The sequence below is a fragment of the Pteropus medius genome, unplaced genomic scaffold, assembly GCF_902729225.1.
Source record: "Pteropus medius unplaced genomic scaffold, Ma_sr-lr_union100, whole genome shotgun sequence".
In the NCBI taxonomy this organism is placed as follows: domain Eukaryota; kingdom Metazoa; phylum Chordata; class Mammalia; order Chiroptera; family Pteropodidae; genus Pteropus; species Pteropus medius.
Window position 1 is genome coordinate 5,788,885 of NW_024349797.1, and position 20,108 is coordinate 5,808,992.

At 42.9% G+C, this 20,108-nt stretch overlaps 1 protein-coding gene and 1 pseudogene across 1 annotated transcript in view; one reads left to right on the forward strand and one right to left on the reverse strand.

Moving 5' to 3' along the window:
- The window catches only part of NRXN3 (neurexin 3), a 1,605,778-nt gene that overhangs the window by 511,639 nt on the left and 1,074,031 nt on the right, over positions 1–20,108 (forward strand). The window lies entirely within an intron of this gene.
- On the reverse strand, positions 12,189–12,304 carry LOC120619949 (uncharacterized; annotated as a pseudogene).

The following is a 20,108-nucleotide window of genomic DNA, read 5'->3' on the forward strand; positions in this document are numbered from 1 at the left end:
TTATATTACCCCTTAGCATTCTTCATCCTGTCTCCACTAGCATGGCAGGGCACAGTGGGGAGTAAGAAATGTTACACAGCTGCCCTGCTCCAAAGACGTGTGCCTCAGGAGAGAACCCTTGACTTGGATGGAGAATTATCATGTCTTGTGATCTTGGTAACTGTCCAAGTCAAGGGTTCTCTCTTGATCTGGCTGAATTTTAAATCTCCTGCCTTTACATGGAACATGATGAGTATTTCCCTTTATATGTGCATCTTAAGTATATAGTATGTAGCTAAACTAGACTCAAAATATCACTTGAAATGAAATATCACTAAGGGCCAGTGATGGAACATTGTTGATCTTGGAGAAACAAAAGGATACTCTTTCCAACACAGTGCAAGGAAAACAAACAAACTTTTTGTATCTCATAAGAAGAAAATAGAAGAGGTTAAGTTATGTCTTTAGCTATTCTTTTATTGTTTCAGATTTGGAGGTTGTCTTTTTACTAAACTGAATATGTTATGGAAAGATGTTAAATTTTGATGATGGAATGAGACACCTGGATCCTGTATGTCAGGAGCTCAAATTTCCCTTTTCAAAGAGGAGGTTCTTTTGTGCGCACCCTCATGGACCAGCCCTGCCCCCACTGACTGGAAAACTCTCCTCTAGTCCAGACTGCTGCTGATTAGGTGGGTTTAGACCATTTTCCAAGGAGAATGCAAAGGAAGTAATAGTTTCCTTTGGTTCTCCTTGTTCTTCAGCTTGCCCAGGCTTCCCGGAACAACTAATCCACATGTCTATTCTGTGAGTCATGCGAGAGGCTGGTAAAGTGGGAAATTGTTCTTCAATTTGTGAAGTAACAATAGCATAGGTGGCATTTCTGTTTTAATCCAGAGCTCTTGAGGCTTCAAAAATCTTCAAAACTCAATGAAATCTCAAAAGGTGTAATATGAGGCATTGCATTTTACTGACTCTAAAGGAAATGTGTACGTGAGGGTGGACCTTCCTGGTGCATCTTAAACTAGCAGATATCGACATTGGTACTGGGACATGTTGATGTATCATGATCAGTTGTGAGACAGATCACATGTAATATGTTACTAATAATAATTCACATACTGAAAATTTGCCAAAGATGTACTAGAAATTTTAATTAGATGAGGTTCAAGGTTATTGCTAAAATGACATCACTTCCACCCACCTGCATTCTGACATGCTCTCTGGAGATTCTTTGCCATGGGATTTTGCTTTGCTTATGAATAGCATTCATGATGTTGGTTGCACTAGAAAAAAAGGAATATATCAACTTTAAGCTCCTCTGTGTTAAAAATGCCTGATCTTCATTTTTCAAACACTCAAGGAGTAGAATTGTAGTCATTGGGTTTCTCCCTAATGGATGATGGCAAGAAAAGATATCTAGGAGATCTCCTACTTTAATACTCCTCTTCCCCAACCTCTGTCCATTTAATTGGATAAGGAAAGGACAGTATAATTTAGTGGAAAGAGCACAGGAGTTGAGCCAAAGTGCCTCTGACATTTAACAAGCTGTGTGGCCTTGACTAAGTCACTCAAACTCTGAGTTTTAGTGTTCTTGTTTGTAAAACGGGGCTAACGATAACGCCTACCTCCTTTGTTTCTAGGATGGGAACTAAGATGCATGAAGGTCCTGGCAAAGTCAGGCACCAAGTGGCCTTCAGTTATGACAGTTACAGGATTACTGTTGTTGGTGTGGTTTTATATCTCCCTCCAGTGCCTGGTAAAAAGAATATGTTTCATTTGTGTGAAAATACAGGCTCAGCAACTTAACTGTTCACAGGAGACAACTTTGTCTCCCTCACAGCTGGTACTTAAAGCATCAAAGAGTATTTGCACTCCAGGTACTTTTTGGTAATTCATTCAGAATCTACTGCAATCTAGCATCCGCCAGAGGCTTGCATCTAATATTTATTTTTTTCATTTATTTAACACATGCTTTTATAGCTCATGTAGTGCTTACCACTTGCCTGGCACTGTTCTAAGTCCCTTAAGAATACTCATTTATTTCTCAAAACAACTCTATGATGTAGGTACTATCACCCCACTTTATGGATGAGAAAACTGAGGTTAAGTAAGTTCCCCAAGATCACAGAGCTAGTAAGTGGGACAGCAGCATTCGAACCCAAAGTGTTTTGGTTCCGAAGCTTGGGAACTTGATTCCTATACTATGTATGAAAGACTTGTTTCACAGTCATGTTCACCAGCTGTTCTTCCAGTTATCAAGTTCTATCCTGAGGCTTAGTGAGATTATAAGAAAGTACCTCTTCCTCCTAACAATTTAATGTCCAGCCTTCCATGCATGAGCCACCTGTTTAGATATTCTGTGACTCTGCCAGACTTACTGCAGGTATTGTGTTCCATGTTATCCAGTAGTCCTGACATGAGAGCCCAAGTGATAAAGTACATAAGAGTGTGTTTCTGCAAACAACTCATACAGCTTTAGTTGCCATAAAATGGAAACTATGAGGCCCATACAGTTCCTTCTCTATTTCCATTTCCATGGCTTTTAGGCCAACTCCTGTGGCCAGGTCCACTCACCAGCTCTGTTCAGGTACCTGCTGATATTTACTCTTTATGCTTCCTTTAGAGGACATGTGCTCTGTTTTTATCCCTGATTATTCTGTTTTTCTTATTGATTAATCATAATTCCCCTGAATCTCTTGGATATAGGGAGGGTATAAACCATAAACCAATAAGAGGCTTATGATGATTTTCTTACCATGTAAAATGTTCCAAGGTGTGTGGACTAAAGTGGAAGGAAGATGAAAAAAATGATGATAAATTATATCATCTATTATGAATTGCTACCATTTACTCATTGCTTGCTTAGCAGCAGGCGCTGTGCTAAGTGCTTTACATACATTATCTCTTCTTAATCCTTGCAAACCTGGTTAATAAGCGATAGGGCTTTAATTCAAAACCACGTCTTTCTGACATCAACGCCTGTCCTCTTACACCACCATGCCACACTATAAATGAATTCGGTTCAGACACAAATATCGTATTTTGCCCAAATCAAGCAAAATGTTTTTTCTCCTTTTAACCTCGGGTAAGAGAGTTGAATATAAACCTTTCAGTTTGTAACACACCATCACCAGACAGTGCAAGGTCTCCCTGGTTTTATTTTTTTGATCCCTTTCATCCTTAATCATACTCCCTATTATCCCTCCCCTTACACATACACACGTATATATCTTTGAATAAGTATGTACCCTTGTAAGATATGTAATATAATTTTGTTATGCATTTTAAATTTATATTAATGGCTGTATCTCTTGACTTTTTTTCATTTGATACTGTTTAAGATCTTTTCATGTTGCTGTGTTTAAATTTAGTTTCTCCTTTGTAACTGCTGCATAGCATGCCACTATATGCATTCATCATGCCTTTCATATCTATTAATTCTAGTGCTGCAACTGTGCTCCAACTCTGCTTTTACCAACAGTGTGGTACATGGCACTGAGTGAGAACTTCTTCGAGATATAGTCCCAGGAGTGGTGTTCCTGGGTTGTAGGGCATTTGCATGCTTCATTAACCAAAGACTTCCAGATTGCCCTTCAGAAGGACTGTACCGGTTTAAACTCCCATCAGTCATGAACAAGAAAAAGTTCCTAACTGTTCCATCCTTGACAATACTTGGCATTTCCTACCTTTTTCTTCCCTTCCTTAAGCCTTTATTATAAGTCATGCTCTTATAGAAGCATAACCTATAGAAGTATAGAAGTAGACTTATGTGAAAAAAAAATCATATGTATCCAAGAATTAAAATCATAGCACATAAAGTAGTATATGCATTCCAGTGTTCGCGCAGGAGACGGCAGGTGCCTGGGGACAAAACTCTTCTCATCCTGCCTGGCTCCCGGCGGCTGGTGGGAATGGTTCCAGGCAGCACTGGCCTGCCTCCGGTGCAGTGTGGGGGCCACTTGCCTCCTCCTGCTGCCCAGAAGGCAGGGACAGCACCAGCTCCTGGGGCAACACTTTAGGCTGGAGTGGCCTCGCCTGGGCCTTCCAGGGGCAGCAGTGACAGTGTCCCAGGTCTCCTAGGTTTCAGGGCCAGCGAAGGGCTCCCTTAGAAGCCCCTGGCTTGGCTTGCCTTTTTCAGAAAGATCTCTTGCGAAATGACCCACACCTGTGAGTCTGCCCGGACAGAGGCGCAGTGCTTCCAGGGGCCTTGCCACACCCTGCAGGAGGAGCCAAAGGGAGGTGGCCATCTGGGTCCCAGGGTTGGCTGAGCAGCCCTCCTGCCCGGCTTTCTCTTCTGACTGGGGGTTACCAAAGGGCAACACCCTTACAGATATGTACAGGAGCTTGTCCTCTGGCAGCCCAGTGTTCCAACTGTAGAAGAAGGGACTGCTCAGGACGCAGCGGCTGCAGGAAGCGGAAGCGGTAGAGTCCGCACAGCGTGCGTGCGTGGCCCACAGGAAGTCCTCACGCAGGGTCGCTTGCTCCACCCGGGTGCGGGCGTGTCGGGAGGCTCGTGCTCACCTAGGCGGGTCACCAGTGGATGTGCACCTTCCGCAGCGCCTGCCTCCCATAGTCCTTGTCCTTCAGTGTCAGGATCTTGCCTTCCAGCCAGCGAGGAGTGGCCACGTGCTGGCAGAGCCTGGGGCTTGAAGCGGATACGCAGGTTAGCCTTCTGCCAGTCCCAGGGGTTCGCGTCCTTCTCAGGGTTGCAGACTTCCACCTACAGAATGTAGTACAGGAGTCTGTCAATGGGCTTGTCTAGTAGAACAGTATGCACCTATGTCATTGTTGCCATTTGCTATATATAAAATGGTATCGCTTAAGTAAAAGCCTCTTACAAGTTAGGAAGACAAGCACTCCACGGAGGTAGCTCAGACTTGCTTAGGGAGGATGTGGATTGGATGTATGTGCGGCAAGGGACTCTCAACCTTTCCTCCTCTTAGCAGTTGATATGTGTTTCTTATAACATCTACCATTGCTTTGCTTTGTGCAATAGTTATTTGTGTACGTGAGCACCTTATGGGTTGTAAATTATATTATCCCTTCTCACCTTTGCGTGGCTTGCAAAGCTTTGCTTATAGCAAGACTTTCAGGAACTGAAAGTCTTTCTGAAATGAATTTTCTGAATTCTGGAAGGTACTGCCTGCCACTAAGAGACCATTGACTGGGAAAGGGTGGGTTGGAATGAGGAGTAGAAAGCCACAGGTGATCCTTTTCTAGTTTAATGGAGTGATTCATTCTCTTTCCTTTTCTGGACTTTTCCCTGCCTACTTTAACCAGAGGTACCTACTTACCTTAGGATAGATGAACTATATGAAACTGCTCCGATAAAGCCAGACTTTTGAAAATATAAGATTTATTTTCCCTAAATTGACAACCGACAATTACGCCAGGCTATTGACTCGTCCTCTCAGGTGACCTCCTGGCTAGGCTTGGGAAGAGAAGTTCCCAGAGACAGCAAACATTTTCTCTCAGCCAGGGACTCAGGTCCCAACCTTGCCAGGCAGAGTGGATGATGTGTTTCATAATGCATGAGTGTTTATTTAACAAACAGCAACACTTCTAATTAAACCGTTGTTGAAGACACAGGCCGTGTAATCTCTCCCTCAGGGCTAGGTACTCACTGGCTTTTTTAAGATGCTGACCCCTCACTAGCACATAGGCCTCTAGGGCAGTGCATGCTGTGGGAGATACTAAGAAGGTGCTGGTCAATGTGGTCACCTGTGTCGAATCATTCAGCATCTGAAGTCCAAGCTTCGGTGCAGAGTTTGTCTTCCTCACCCTAGATTTCTCTTTATACCAGAGTTCTTGGAATGCAGGCAGATCTGGAAAATCTTATATTGGAATTTGGGGCAAAAGAGAGTTCCAGGTACACTTCCGGAAAGAAGGTCCCTACAACCTCTGGCTTTAAGGAATAGCTAGTGATTTTTGCCAACTTCATCCCATCATGTGCTGAAATACTCTGAAATATAGTTGTATTTAGGTTTTAGGACTTTATTTAATAAAACCGAGTCCTTGAAAGATTAAACACATTTCAGAGTGATGCTTTTTCAGGCTACTCTTTCTCATTATGGTGATTCTATTAGTTATCATAGACTTGATTATGCTGCAGTAACAAATTAACTATGATGTTTTGGTGTCTTAAAACAGCAGTTTATTTCTCACTCATATTATACTTTGAACACTGCTAACAATGGGGCTCTGCTTATCATAGACATTCGGGGCGTTAGACTGAGAGAAGCTCCACTCTTTTATGATGTGAGCATCTCCACATGAGTCCTTAGCAGAGGAAGAGAATAGGGAATATGTGCACTGCTCTCGAATGCTTTCTTTACTTTCATTGGCCAAAGCAAGCCATATAACCATGCTTAATTACAACGTGCTAGAGAATTGCAATTCTCTTGTCTTCCCAGAGAGAAAGGAGGACCGGAAATAACATATAATGTTATTAATGTTTACCATAGTGACATTGGACATGGGAAAATGGTAACAGTTTTGTTAGATGCCAGAAAATTACATACAGTGAGCATCATATACATTCCCTTACAGGGAGGAGAACCGTAGACTCTTAGAATGTAAGTATCTTGAAGGGAACCTAGGCCAGTGGATTCAAATTATACATCTTGTAGGCCTAGAGGTTCACGCCATAGGGCACATCGAGGGAAAGAAGTGGGGAGTTGAGATGGGATCTTGTCACAATTATATATCCCTTCTGATACATTCTTCTGTGATGTGTCATTGATTGAGATTGATAGGTAGAATATCTCTTTCCACTCGTTGAATCTGGACAGGCTATATGATGGCTTTGACCAATAGCATATGGTGGTTTAATACTGAGGCAGTTCTGGGAGTTGCTGTTAACTGGCCTGGCAGCTTCTACTTTCTGACTTGGAGGCCAGTGAAGAAGTATGACTCTGCCAAGAGATCACCATGTTGTGAGCAGCCCAAGTTTGGAGGGGAGGCCTTGGCGAATGAGATGCGACGTGGAGAGAGAGGCCAAGGAGACACAAGGTATGTGAGTGAAGAAGCCATCTTGGATGTCCTGTCCAATTGAGACTTCACCTAACACCAGTTCCAGCTGCAATAGACAGCAGCCATGTGAGAGACACCAAGATTAATCCCAGCTGATTCCAGCCAACTCACAGAACCATGAGAAATAATACATTGTTTTTTAAGCCATTACATTTTGGGGTAGTTTTTTTTATGAAGCAATAGATAACCAGAATAGAATTTGGTACCAGAGGCAAACTCTTAAGATCGTTGACAGTCATTTTGTTTGACAAGTGTTGGAAGATATAACCTTATGATCCTAAGAAGTCATTTTTCTAGTGAGAGATTCTTTAAGGCATCACCTTACTTAACAAAATGTTAATGTAACAAAATGTCTTTGGTTATGCCTTTGGTCTAAGGGTAATCCTAAGGCTACCTTTCATAGGAAAGGTCCTGAATTTGATCTATGCCATAACCTGTTTCTTATTTTGAGAAACATTTGCTGATAGGAAAGACTAGGGATGCAAAATACTATTTTCAAATACTTTAAGTTCTGATTCCTCTCTACATTCTCTAAATTCTGTTCGCAAATCTTGAGCGTGTGTCTCTGTTTGTGCCTCATCATAAGGAGATCAGAGAAACTAGTCAGCACTTTTGTAAACTGCCTGGAAGTTTCCTCTGCCAGTTCTGTTAGTTTGTTGGGTATATTTTCAGTTTTAATGTTACTGCAGGTAATAGTTTTGCAAAACTTCCTGCCACTTCATGACGCTTGCCATCTCTTCTCCAGCCTCCACTGACTTGCTTCTGGAGGCCCTTTAATCTCTACTTGCCTGGTCCCCAAACCAATGATAATATGTTTTAGGCTTTTGTTTTGGCAGCACCCTACTTCTTAAATCACTTTCTGTTCTAATTACGTCTTGTGGCAAAACAAACTGCTCCAAAACTAAGTGGATAAAAACAACAGATTTTTTTATTATGTATTGCAGTTCTGTGGGTTGACTGTGATCACTTGAAGGTCTTTCTGGTGTCTTGATCAGCTGGGACATAGGTATCTCATTCACATACATGGCTAACAGTTGATGAGAGCACTCAGCTGTAGAGAACCTATATGTGACCTCTCCATGTGACCTAGGCTTCTCACAACGTGGTGGCTAAGTTCTGAGAGGAGGTATCATAAGAACAGACATTCCCAGGAAGCCAGATAGAAACTCTAAGACTTCTTATGATCAGGCTTCAGGAGTCACCCAGTGTCACTTCTGGCATATTCTGAGGATCAAAAGCAAGTCCCAGGGCCAGCCCGTATTCCAGGCGAGGAGACTACTTGAAGGCATAAGTACTAGGAGTCATGGTTCGTTGGGGCCCACCTTTGGAAACCAGCTACTTGGGTAGATAGAGACACGACGGAAGTAACTGATGAAAATGTGGTGAATGTGAATTGCGCTAGGACTGATTGTTGGTTGGCAGGTCGTCCTTATTCTGGAGCTTAGTTGAAGAGAGTGAGTGGTGAGTTGGCCCTTGTCTATATCCATCCTCCGAGAAGTAATGACATCCAATTAGCAGTGGACAGGTCTTGCTGGCTATTAAGCACAAATAACCTTTCGTCTCTTACCTTTTTTCTTCCACAGTGGCATAAAGCGATTTTTTAATGAGACCTATTGAGATGTCCTGACAGGTCTTTCCTTTCATGTCTGGCCTATCCCCTTCCATGTAAATACCTTGTAAAGAAATATAACCTAGGATTTCAAGATGGGTATGTAAGAGCAAAAGAGAACCAGAATTTTTATATATATATATATATTATATATTTTTTTTTTTACCTTTTCCTCAGTGTTCTCAGTGCCGGCAGGGCGGGTTCTAAAGGCAGATCAGGGATATTTCAGAACCCTGTGGTGGAGGATCTGGGGCGCGGGGCCGTGGGAGAGCTTGGAGGAGGAGGCAGAGCTGGAGGATGTTTCCATTCTGTGACAGTGGCTGTTGCCTTTGAGGCAGCAACAGTAATATTTCATGTCTTCCGTGGTGTCTCCTACCTTTAAATGTCAGTCTCTGCAGCCGCCTTATCTCCTGTAGCACATTTCAATTAGGTATTCCAAATCACACCCTCTTCTTCCAGGACAAATATGCCAGAGGTGATATTTACTGTTACAGCAGCATTTTAAATACCTAGGAGGGGAAAAAGGCCTACCAGCTAACAGTTTCTCCCTTATAATAGTAATAAAGTATCATAATAATAGAGAGAGGAGGTGAATTCTGGGTGTGATGCCACTGACTGGCTGATTGAAGGGAACATCTTTTGTCTCCGCCCTCTTTTGTCCCCCTCCTTCCATTCCTGCCTCAGTGTGAAGGTTATAAAGCTTGGCTCTGTCAAGAGCAGCCTCCCACGTCGTCGTCATTGGAGGTTCACGAATGCCTCCTAGAATGGTTTCTGTCTAGATTCAGCGGGGCTCCCACTTCACCTGGTGTCCGTTCCTTCTTTTGTTTTGAGGAATGTTTGCATAAAATCAGAATCACTGTTTCTCTAGTATTTTAACAGGCACCATTGCCTACATCACCTGTGGGGCCTTTTCAGCCTCTCAGTGGAATACCACCAACCCCACGTCCAGGAGGCATATGGCTGAGAATCAAGTCTCAATTCTTTGGCCTGGTATCGAAGGTCCTTCAGGCCGGAATGCATTCTTCTCAGCTCACTTCCTGCTGGTCCTTATATCCACCTGTTCCCTGGGCTGATGTCTTCATTACTTCCCTAGTAGATGTTGCACATTCCTGCATCTGAACCTCGTGCCTTTTGGTGTCAGTCCACTCCGTTTGGAAATCCTAAATGTGCCTAAAACAAGGCCTTTCACTTTACTCTTTTCCCTATAAACACAGCTCTAATGCTTTGAGTTCTCAGAATTGAAGGCTCTCGCTCTAGCCTGATCGCCGAAACTGAGTTCATGTCAAGAGCTTTCCTAGTGTGAGATAATTTTGAAAGCATATGGGGTTTTCCACTTACAGTGCTTTGACAATCAAGGTGTCCTAATCATTACAGTGAAGGAGATTAGAACATCGGGCTGTGCGATCTCAAGTTCAAGTCCATAGCAGGCTAGAGTAGAATCTCATACAAGTTTCAGTTTTGTCTGTGCCATTTACTAGTCAGTTAATCTCTCTATACTTCAATTTCCCCATCTAGAAAATGGATTTAATAATGGCTGTCTACCTTATGGGGTTGCTGTGAGGTGCCAGTGTGATAATAAATGTAAAAGTACTTTAGATTTTATAAAACACTGTATGAATATCATGAATCAGCCAGGAAGCTTATTGTGTAACCATCAGCTAACGTTTACTGGGGGCTTATTCTGTTCATGGCTCTGTGCTAGAAAAAGCTGGAAAAAGGATTATAGCCTAGCAATTACATCTGAAAGTTCAGCAGTAACAATTAGGTCAGGTAAGATCGGAGGCTAAGTGTATGGAAAAAATTTGACCCTGCGCGTGCCTCGAATGCTTCAGCAGATTCTACCCCTTAAACGTTTTAGAACACTCTGCCTTTGCTCCTGCCACTCCCTGAAAGTTCTGCCTCAACGAAGACGTTTTGTTTCTTGGTTGATCAATTGTATGCAGTTTCCTTGTCCCTCCAAAATTATCGTGGGAGCCTGTGCTACTACGCCTGCTTCCTGTGAACGGACACTGTAAAGACCAGATGCCCCTGACTGATCTTACGCTGCTGCTGGCTTTGGAGGCAGCCAGGCAAGGACAATGACCTCAGTTATGTCCAGGGACTCTCCGGGTCCTCAGCCCTGTTTTCATGTGAATGTCTCCATTGGTGAAAGGAAATGGATGCAGAAAATTTCTGCTGTGGAAGCAGAACTACCTCTGACTAAAATGTCACTGGGCCTTTTTTCTCCTTTTCTTTTTCTTCAGGTTTTCCATGTGGCATCAGCAGCTGAGTAAGGGAAAGCTAAGAGGTTTAAGTGTGCTGGTGCTTGCTCGCTGGGTCAGATTAATAACCCAAAGCCTTCCAAACTGGACGTTCAGGGTGGAACAGACCAGCCAGAAAGCGCTGGGTTATGGGGAGCACTGGCTGGAAAACCAGACTCTCTACCTGAAGTGCGAGCTGACAGCAAAGTGATGGAGTGGCGAGCTCTCTTTGCTCCCTCCCTGCCTCCACTGTCCTTCCTTCCTTCTCCTCCCATTTTACTATGTGCCTTTGAGATGGCTGCACATCAGTGGCTCCAGCCACTGACAGCTGCTGCCCTCTGCTGGGCAGAAAGCGGCACTCCGAGTGGGAAGTGCTGAGCTCTGTACCGGGAAATCAGCCTTAATGCAGACCAAGTCCAGTCTGTGTCTCGGGTGTGATTTGGCGTGGGGGCTGGGAGTGGGAGGTGGGGGTGGACTGAAAGATCCGGAAATCCCCTTGTATGAAAATATTTCCTGAGTGGTCTCATCTGGGCACAGGTCTTTCATTGGGTTCATGGCTTTGAATCCTTCCAGTTCCCTGTTCATGAGGAGCATTCCTGGGGGACATGAGTGTTGGCTCCTCCTTACCTGGGTCAGACATTGTGTATTGAGGCTCTCCACCGTGGGTGGCCCTTAAATGCTGTCGGTGACTTTGCTTGCTGTATTAGCTAGGCACGGTCCTTTCTTGAGGGAGGGAGACAAGAAAGCTGAGTCTTAAGGGGACCGTAGAAGAATGGGTCTAGAAGTAGCCTCTTGGTTCTAAAGGAGCCATTACAGAGTGGGGCTTGTGAGTGCACAGGAAGCTGGCTTTTATTCTCAGCTTTCCCCATAGCTGGCCGTGCTGGTAGACTGTGCCCAGTTGGCTTCAGAAGGTAGAGGAACGGCAAGATCCCTGTCTCCAGCACTATTGTGGAGTGATCCTGGTGCACCTCTGGATCTTTGGCTGAGAGTGCAGCCCAGCCAGGTGGGGATCGTGACCTCACTGACCACGCACTAATTCTACTTGAAGGATCGACTTTCCTTCCATGAACTCCTGCCAAAGCTCTTGGTTAGAGCTAATGGGGCTCCCCTGGCCAGCAAGTGTCTCCTAGTGATGTGCACGAACAGTGCCAAGCTGGAAGAAGGTTTCCTGTTCTTAATGGGCTTGTTAAACCTCCTATTGAGTAGGGTTTAAAGGCTTTATCATGAATAATAATAATAAGCGTTATTAGTAATAGTAGAAAAATTATGATGTTGGCTCTGAACACCCCTTCCCATTTTAAAAATTAATTTATTATTATTATTTATGCCTACAGCACCTGGTCTTCCTAGGTGGTCTCCCATCCAAGTGCTAACCAGGCCCTACCCTGCTTAGCTTCCGAAATCAGATATCAGGCTTGTTCAGGATAGCATGGCCATAGACCATGGACCGTGGCTCCACTGGGGCACAAACCCAGGACCTTCTGCATGTAAAGCAGATGTGCTCACCGCCGCACTATGGAACCATGTCCACCCCTTCCCATTTTAAATTACCAGCTTTGAGCTCCTTTAGCCAACAGTGCCCAGGGATGGGTGGTGAGTGACACTGGGACCAATAATTGGGGAAGATGGCAGACTTTGTCTTTGTCACCTGCAGCTTTCCAATTCTGAGCCCTTTTCCACTTTTCTAGTCTTTCCTCCTCCCTCGTACCTTTCATTCAGGATTTTCAAGCTCTCATCCTATCAGAGAAGATAGAACTACAAACCTCTCTGTCTCGATTTTAATTAGGATTGAAGGACATAGGAAAAGGCTTCAATGCTAAATTTAGGTACTGGGTAGAGGAGATTTTAGAAAGGGCAGAGGATCCTAGAAGTTCAGTCAAAAGTGGGGCTTATGTTCTCATCCTAGTTTACAACTGGGACTGGAGGTGTGAAGTGTATCCCAACTGTTAGTAATTTATGTATCAGGTTCACTGTTTTTACTGTAACTTCGTATAACTGTATGTTTCTTTTTTTTTTTTAAACAATCTCTTGTTTGACTTATGCAGATTTGACATCTTCTTAAGCAGTATGTCTGCGAAATCATGGGTTTAATGTGTTAGTTGGGTTATTTACCCAATACATAATAAAATGAATACTGAACCGCTAAAACTTTTAAAAAGTTCATCCATGTGGCACCCTTGAGGGAAAATGTACCACATTTCTGGAAAAACTGCTCTAGGGAAGTAGTTCTCAAACTTTAGTGGGCATAAGAAATACTGGCAGAGCTTGTTGTGATAGGTGGCTGGGCCCCGCCACTGGACATTCTGATTCAGTAGGTTTGGGTGGGACCTGTGACTTTGCAGTTTTAACACTTTCTCCATTTCCACATGATGTAGGTTTCCTCATCTGAAAATGGGGATAGTATCTACTTCAAAGGATTTCTCTTAGTTCATTCAAGATGTCTAGCAGAACACCATAGACTTTGTGGCCTAAACAAAAAGCATTGATTTCCTACAATTTTGAAGTTCAAGATCAAGGTGCTGGCAGGTCAGGTACCCTCACATGGCTGAGAGAAAAATTATTTCTCTTATGTTTCTTTTTATAAGGACACTAATTCCATCCACGAGGGCTTATTCTCATGGCCTGATTACCTCCCAAGGGCCCCATCTCCTACTGTCATCATGTTGGGGGTCGGGATTTCAACATGAATTTTGGGGAGTATAAAACTTTCAGCCCATAACCGTGTTCATCAGCATTAAATGAATTGCCTACCATATGTAGACTACCTGGCACATAGTGGATGCTGTGTAAAGTAAGATGATTTTTCTTGGAGCCGTTCTACCTATTTGGAGGTTTTTTTTTTTTTTTTTTTTTTTTAAAGTTGTAGGGCTTCTTTGGTTCAGCTTGAAGCTCAGATAGGAAATACTGTCAAGTTAATTTTGGTTCCAAGTTCTAATCCTAAATTTAAGCCTGTTCAACTTTGAGTAACCAAGCAGTTCTCCAGCAGCATCCATCCAGCCTTCTAGCTTATAAAACCCCGACAGAAAGAGGCAGTCAGGTCTTCCTTCCTCTGTGTCTGGTCAAGCGCTGTGTTGAGGGCTAGGGAACAGGGCTGAGTGGGAGTGGACCCTTGCTGTGCTTACCATGTTCTGAGAGATAGGCAGGCAGACAAAGGATAACTTACAATTTGATTTAGTGATTGTATTTGTGATTTTTTGAAACTGCCTGGTAGCCGAGCCCCCTTTCTGTGTTTGAGCAGTTTACCAAGGTGAGTGTGAAAGGGAGATGGGACCCTCCTTCTGTTACTGAAACCCCAAAGCCTAATTTCACTTTCCCCAACTTCAGAAAATCATGTGAGCCAGGCCCAGCGGGCGGAAGGAAGAACTCACTTTGGTGATGGCAGGGGTGGGAGCAGCAGCCCATCTGGGCCCCCCGTGGTGGCGGTGCCAGCAACAGGGGCCCCCATCAGGCTGTTCCTGGGATGTCATCCTTGCTATTGTGGCAGTCTGCTGGCCTTTTCGTTCATCTTCCATTTATGGTTCTCAAGCTCTTTCATCAAATCCTTTTTTTCACTTCGCCCAGTGAATGATGCCAAGCCAATGATGGTTTCCGAACAGTAAACTTTTTAAGATAACTGACCACCCTCTGGAGCCTGGATTGGAGGACGAGTGAGTCAAGGCAGGGAGACTAATGAGGGGCAGTTATTTGAGGACATGAGGATGGAGATGAGAGAGGAAGAAATATTTAGGAGGTAAAATCGACTGAAGTCTGATGATTGGAGACCTGATTTTATCTTTGAACTTAGAAGACAAAAATGAGTTTTCGGTTTTGTGTGCAGTGTTAGTTGCTTTTCAGGGATACGTGTCCATTTTGTTGGCAAGGTATGTACCCCCAAATGAGTGGAGAAGCAAGAAAAGTTTATGAAATAGGATTGTGTCTGGAGTACAGCTTGGCTGTGGTCTCCTCCATTTCAAGTCTTTTCAACTCAACAAGCATTCAGCATTTTCTAGATGTTAGACATTGATATTTAAGAATACCATCGCTTTTGATTTGGGCGTTGAACAGGGTTAGAGGTGCAAAGGGGGGTGGGACCCTCATTATCTCACACAAACACACATGATTATACAACATAAAGTGCATGCCCACACTGGTCTCGAGATTTCCTCGAGGGCTCAAACGAACCCATGTGGGGTCTGTACTGGAACCAGGGTATGCTGCAGCTTCTTGGCTGCTCTTATAAAGCTTCTGTCTTCTCTCCTCTCTCAAATAACCCACCGAGTTACCAGCTCCCAAACACTGTGACCGAAGGGTTCACAATGAAATATTCCTTATGCTCAGTGAGTACATATACTGCCAAACCTATGCACTTGCTCCTCGCAGTGCGTTTATTGGGAAGCTGCCACCACGGTCTCCTCCGCTCTTTGAAGAAGGCTCTGGGTAGAGCACCTGGCTCCTGCCTGCTTTTTCAGGGCTCTTTGTTCAAGTGTCAGTACTGGTTTGTAAAACATGAACAGCGTTGGGGGGCGGGAAAAGTAATTACAGTTCACATCTGGCGCTTCTACTGACACGATGCGGAGCTGCCGGTGACTGCACTTCCTTTCCTGCCGCTCCTCTCCTCCTGCCCGTTCAGTCCCTTCAGTCCCGGGCTGACTCTCCCTCTCCCCTTCTCTCTTGCTTGCCCTTCTTCTGCGTGTCAGTCAGAAAGCCACGCACGTGCAAGGTAGCTGGTCGTCTCGCGGCCGCTAGGTAGCGTGGTCTAGAGATCCTGTCTACCTTTAATGTGTCTAGATGCCAGGGCCCTGGCTGGCTGCACAGGGAAATGTCTGGTGCGTTCACTTTCCAGAGGCCGTGATGGGCTGTCCTCTGAATATGGAGCTGAAATACAGCCCTTTGGAGTCGACTCATCTAGGAGGTTTACATGGCTATTTTATGTTGTGGAGACTTCTAATTGTCCTAGAGGGCATGTGTGCTGTTTGGGTGCTGTCTTCATTTCTCTCTCTACATTTAATAATGTAACATATTAGGACTTGGTTACAGGACGCTCACACCCATTTTCTAAGATCGTTAGCGGATACCTTCTCCTATGGTCGCAATCCCACTGTTATTGGTCAGGAGTCACGATTGCCTAACTTTTGAGTTTCAAAATAATATTTTAGAATGAATTGTGGTAACTAACATGATATTGTGAACTTTTTTTTTTTTAATGTTTCATCTACTACTATTGCCACTGTATTATAAAAGAGACATTTTAACTAGTATTGCCACTGTATTATAAAAGGGACATTTCAATATAAAGGACAGTTCTTTAAATAAATGGTTTATTTTAAAAATATGATGTCTTTTTGATAGGAAGAATACTATTTCTTAAAGTAATAGAAATAGTGCCATGTGGCTTCCCAGCTCAGTTGGGGGTGAGGGTATAGCAAGAAATTGTCTTTTTTTTTTTTTATGTATCTTCTATAACTTCTGGCACAGTACGAGGCACCCAGTAGCCCGGCCTGTTTAATCTCCCTTTTGAGTGCTACTAAATTCCTTCAGCCTCAGGCACTTAGTAACTGCTTGCCATGAATTATCTTATGCAGTTTGCCATTATTGTATGTTTATTCACCAAACACAAATTTACTATGCACATGTACACACATACATTCTTTATTTCTTAAACCAACACAAACATTTTGCATTTTCTTTTTGATTTCCTTATTGGTAAAAAGTCATGATTTATCTTTTCGGTGATTGCTATGATTATAATCAATGTGAGCATCAATAATGTTATTTACTAATAATGACTCATGCTTTCATTAATATAATTAATGTTATTGATGACATGCCATTTTCATAGGGAAAGAGAAGGTTTGGCAGATACAGAATAAGTTCAGTTTGGAGAAGAGCCAGTTTAAAATTATAGCAGAACTTCCAGATGCCACTATAGCCAGAGTTCTCTTTTCTTCCAATTATATTTTACTTTTTTGCCATCAGAGGTGATGCTTTTTCTTCTTTGATACTCCGTAGTCCAGGGATGAAAATATAGTAGATAATGAATAAATGCTTGGTGGTTGCTTTAGGAACTGTGTAGATCGAGTTGGTGAAAATTTCTAGGAAATATGGCCGTTGAGACTGGGTGAGCAATGAGTGATTATGGGACAGTAGTATAATAGACACACGGTGGGGCGGGGGAGTACACTTGAGGATTTTCAGAGTGAACATGAAATGAGAGATGCAAAATGAGTACCAGAATATACAGCTTTTTAAAATTTTTTATTCCGTAGGCCACTAATAACTGGTATGATTTAAATGGGATAACATTTTTTGCTAGAACACTTCATGTCTGGGGGTTCCAAGACGTCTACTTCTGCAGAGTGGCTCATGTATTCTCAACAGATATTTATCGAAGACCTACACTGTGCTAGGATTGTCCTAGGTGCTGGGAATATAGCAGAAGATAAAACTTCCTGCTCTCAGAGAGTTCATATTCTACTGGAGAGGGACTGGCAATCAAGAAAATAGATAAATATGCCATATTCTAGATAACGATGAGTGCTCTGAAGAAAAGAGAAACAAAAAAATAGAGAGAGGGCACACCGGGGTGTTTTCAGGTGTGAGTAGGATAAAGAAGGAGACAAAAATAGATAAGCAGCACTGGTGCAGAATAGTTTTCTAGGGACCAAAGCAAGATGTGCAGGAAGCAAGAGGCCTCAGATTCTCCGAGTGCAATCTGACTTTGCATCCCAATTAGCAGTGACAGCTTACTGCTTTAAAATAGGAAATAAAGTGGAAGGAAAGCAAACGCTTGATAGTTGACCTGACATTCACTGTAGCAAGATTGGGAACGTACAATAAATGTCACTGATGGAGCAATATTCATGAAGTAAAAATGTCAGTTTTCAATTTGGCATAAGGATGGTTTGACATGTATTAGTCGCGCACAGAATATTATCATAATTAATGCATTAATAATGCAGCTGTCCTTTTTCTCCCTGTCCCAAATTAAAACGGAGGAGATAGAGAGAGGCAGGTGAAAGAGCAGTGCTCGCCCTGATCGGACCTTTTCTGCTAGCGTTTGTCTCCTCCTCTGCCCTGCCATCTCTGTGGCGTTGTCTTTGGATCGGTATCAGTCCCCATATATCCATCTCAATTCTTCCCTCGTGGTGCCATGAACAACACCAGTGGCCTTGTCTGCTGAGGGCTTCCTTCTTAATTTTCAACAGTACTTTTAAAAAATACACCTTTACTGTAGAAACGGCACATAAACAAAATAAAAAATACAAAAATCTCCCATAAGCATACCATCCAGAGAAAACGACTCCTAACCGTTCTGAGTCAGTGGGCTTCTACTACGTAACTTTAAACTCTACCACCTACACCAACCGTGGGGCAATTGCTAGTCCTCATTATTTCCGGAATCTCAGAATTTTTTAGGGACAGAAAAGAGCTAAGAAAGAGCTAAGAATTCAGTCTTGTTTTTTTATACACTGTTGTCTCATGGATATGACTATTAATATGGGTATGTGTGTGGATAAAGACATGGACGTAGATAAAAATTTGCCTGGAGAAAAGACTGGCAGGTATTAACCACCATTAATATCTTAGTATATCTCTTTAGAGAGGAATTATGGGCGAATAAAAAAGAATTTTAACATTGTGTACAGAAACAGAGTCAGAGAAGTTAGATGTCTTGCCTTCTAGCCTACAGATAAATTAGTGAAACTGTGACCGCAGCCCAGTTCTGCTGATGCTGGTTTAATGCTCCTGTGAGACAATGCCACACAAGACCCCTGGGGCCCAGCTGTCTTTTGTTTGATTGTTTCCAAGAGGCATTGGAGGTTCGGTTTGGTTTCATTTAGTTTTTTTTAGAGTACTTTGCTTTTTGTGGGTTCATAGGGAAATTAAGAGTATTTAAAAAACTGATTGAGTTGTCTGAGCAGCTGCGTGAGTATAGTGTGCATATCAAGTCTGGGTGCATAAATTATCATGGCTTCAAAATTTGACAAATGATTCAGGTAAATAGTGGATTTTATCTGTTAAATCACATTAAGGCTCCCAAGCAGGTACATCATGAGTTCTGGGCACATAATTTATGATAGATAGCACACGGATTCTATGTAATTACATTAATTATTTAGCACATACAAAGGTAAACTCTGCAGATTTAGAATAGAATCAGATAAGCTTTATGGGGACATCTAAATTGATTAAATTTCTTGCTGCGAGACAATTGAGGATGGGTCACTATGACAGAGTGTTCTTCCCTGGAGCTCACCTGCACTAGAGTGATTCTGAAAAATGAGATTGTTTAGGAGACCAGGGTATGGACCTCTGTCTGTGGAAATGATGGGTTGGTCTGCTTGGAAATGAGTCTTTGGTTTATTTCCTGTTTGCTCTTCGTCTTATTTCCTTTTCATCCAAGCTCTGTTTCTAAGATATTCAAAAAGAAAAAGAAAACTTTAAGTTATTCCTCTGGAGAGTAGGGATTGGCTCAAATATTACTGTGGTGGTGAGGAAGAGAGAGACCTACTTCGAAGAGCCATTGACCCGGAGAACACCATGGAGATGTTGGCATCTTGGGCGTGTTGTTCTCAGCCAAAGTCACATGTTAAACTGAGGCTTCTGGGGCCTGGAAACATGTTGCTGTTGCTGAATTACTACCTTTAACCCACTTAGAGCTTTCTGTAAGCCTTCTTGGATTACAGGGGCTACAGTCACTCAGAAATGGAAACAAGCCAGTGGGGACAAAGAGATTGGGACTTAAGGCTGCTTCACCAGGCAATAGGAGTAGGAATCTAAGCCCCTAAAAGATAAGCATCTATAGGGACTCTTTCTCAATACTCCCATGGTGTTTGTTTTCCTCTATGAAAGTTGGTTTGCAGAGAAAGACTGCCCTGGAAGCTGAATTTTTGCAAGTTCAAGGGACACTGACAGCCTGTTACAGAATTCAGACAGACACCTCAGTGAAAGTCTAGGTTTTCTGAGCCTAGAATAACTCCAGTGACTCATGATTGTTTATACTAGGATTCGAGCATAATACAATTGTCACTATTAGCACAGGATCCCACTTGTAAACAGACACATGCCCTCCTGGCACAGATTTGTGCACCTGGGCTCCATCTACTAGTATGACTTACTTAAGGTACCTTACTGGCTGATTCTTGATGGCAAAGTGCTCAGAGCCAGTTTAAACAAACATGTTCCTAGAACAGAATAAATAGTTTTCGATAAAAATAGTTCAGTTAATATCTATTTTTCTTAGGGTAAAGTCAGCCTTATCCACT